Source organism: Ailuropoda melanoleuca, chromosome 11 (assembly GCF_002007445.2).
Source record: "Ailuropoda melanoleuca isolate Jingjing chromosome 11, ASM200744v2, whole genome shotgun sequence".
In the NCBI taxonomy this organism is placed as follows: Eukaryota; Metazoa; Chordata; class Mammalia; order Carnivora; family Ursidae; genus Ailuropoda; species Ailuropoda melanoleuca.
Genome location: NC_048228.1, coordinates 68,557,001 through 68,559,358, shown reverse-complemented (window position 1 = coordinate 68,559,358; position 2,358 = coordinate 68,557,001). Strand labels below are relative to the sequence as shown.

Sequence of the window (2,358 nt, the reverse complement as noted above, 5' to 3'; positions counted from 1 at the left end):
GGTGTCAGGATGATTCTGCCTTCAGCGCACCAGAGGCAAAAATCCCAGTTCCTCAGAAAGAAGGGAATATGCAAAGGGCCCTCGGCAGAGCAGGCCCTGCCTTCCCTGGCAGAGGAGGGGACAAGGGAAAGAGCTCCTAAAGCCTCCAATCCCACCCATCCGCTCTGGATGGCAGGTGGCTCCATGGCCTGCGACAGCCTTCAGTCTGGTGGGAGACCAGTGCGGTGAAGGGAATTTCTCAGCAGAAGTTGAGCTACTCAGGGCAGATTGCAGGTAGACCATCTTGTGGAAAAGTCTGTTGCTTAAGAAAACCACCTGGGAGAAGGGGCACAGCTGGAAAAGGTAGGCTTTGCAGGGATCTTTGCTTCATGGCGCTGAAAATGAATAGAGGAAAGAGGATGGAGATGAGGCAGCCACCAATAATGTATGAGGACTGCATTGCTGCGAAGAAAGCCAAGGGCAAGCCAAATCCGACGTAGTAAGGCCAATTCTTTTCTATTGACAACCGCTGGCGCATTTCAATTCCTTTATTATTTTTTTTAATATTTTATTTATTTATTTGACAGAGAGAGAGAGACAGCCAGCGAGAGAGGAAACACAAGCAGGGGGAGTGGGAGAGGAAGAAGCAGGCTCACAGTGGAGGAGCCTGTTGCAGGGCTCGATCCCACGCCGGGATCACGCCCTGAGCCGAAGGCAGACGCTTAACGACTGTGCCACCCAGGCGCCCCTTCAATTCCTTTATTGAACCAATGATACTCAAAGCAGTCCAGCGAGTAGAGAAGGGACATATGCAGAAGACTAACCAGCTGACCAACAAGGAGGGTGGGAAAGAGACTCACAGAGACCCCCTGGATGAGGAAAAGAGCCTGCGGCAAAAGGTTGAAGAGCATGTCAGCAGTTATTTTGCTGACACTAGGGAGTGTGTCCCTGATACCTCAAATGCTAGGTCGGCCATGCCTTGAATCCAAATGGCATTTGCAGCGTTGCGAAGCACAAACAGAGGGAGCACCCAAAGAGCACTGGAAAGGGACGTAAGGAGGACTTCCAGCCACCACCCAACATCGCCATGTTGTAATGGATCACCAATAACTGGGGCTGTCACTGACTGTAGTACAGGAAGAAACACTCGATAAGACAAGAGGAGACTTAGCCAGGATACTCCACCATTCCAAGCGCAGCACTGGAAAATTCTACTAAAGATACTGGCTCACTCTCTCGCTTCCTTTCTACCCTCTGGGCTCTCCTCTGCGCCAGGACACCACTCGCCCTTCTTTCACACTGCTCCTCTCTCTTGCACGGAATCCGAGCATCTAGCTTTGAGATGGTACAAATCCCCCAGACGGAGTCTTTGATTCCCCTGGCAAGGTCCTGGAGAAAGGTTTTGACACTGTCAGCCATCTCTTTACCACCCAAACTACCAACTACACAGAGGAGAGAGCAACATCTCAAAATCTTTCATCATGAAGGACCCAGCACCTTGCCCACCGTGGGCCCCTGTGCCTGGGGCCCATGGTGGGCGTGCCCGGGCTGCACGGGGCCACTGGGCAAAAACTGTTCTTTTCGTAAAAATTGTATTTATGTTAACACACAGCATGTTTATTATTGTTACTCTTAAATAGATTCAAAAAGTATTTTTAAATTTTTCGTTTTAGATTTCTAAAACAGCAAATACTCGTAGACATATTCACACAAACCAACAAAGGCTCTTTGGTGTCCACAGTTATTTTTAAGAGTGTGAAGGGGTCCTGAGACCAAAAAGTTTGAGAACCACTTCACTAAAGGATTTGAAAAGTGTGGCAATGCTTTTCTCCCCCCAGCATTAGAAACCATGTATGATAAACCCAAATACTTGTCTTTAATCCAAATCAGTCAGGCATGGCAAAGAAGGACATTTAAAATGGAAGCGGAAAAAAACCACAGAGAAAAAACTCATATATCAGAGCCATGATGCGAGCCCAGATCATATGACCTTCACGCAGGTAAAGGACGTGTCCGTGAATCATAAACAATGGTCTCGGGAAAAGCCTGATTTCGAATGGTTCTCCTGGCGTGGGAAGGATGCTAGATCAGAAAGCAGGCTGATGGCCTGGCCCAGTCCTTCTGCGGGGCACCACTGGTAATCGGACCCAAACCCACTTGCTGTTTCAAAAATAAATAATAATAATCATAGTTCTGTGTGCTGAGGAGCTCTCCCACCCACGGAGACGTACAGCACAGTTGACTCCGTAGGTCGAGTGGAACCGTGTGCGTCATCACGCAGAGACAGGCTGAGCTCCCAGCTCAGACCTCAGAGCCTGGCCTGGGGCCGGCTGGGCGGCCCTGCCCTTTGCCCTCAGGGATGGGGTCTTGACCATCTAG

General features: G+C 49.6%; 1 pseudogene; it reads right to left on the bottom strand.

Annotated features, from left to right (window-relative positions):
* Nucleotides 1–302: 302 nt before the first annotated feature.
* Nucleotides 303–1,424, bottom strand: LOC100464739 (annotated as a pseudogene).
* Between the last annotated feature and the right edge of the window lie 934 nt (nucleotides 1,425–2,358).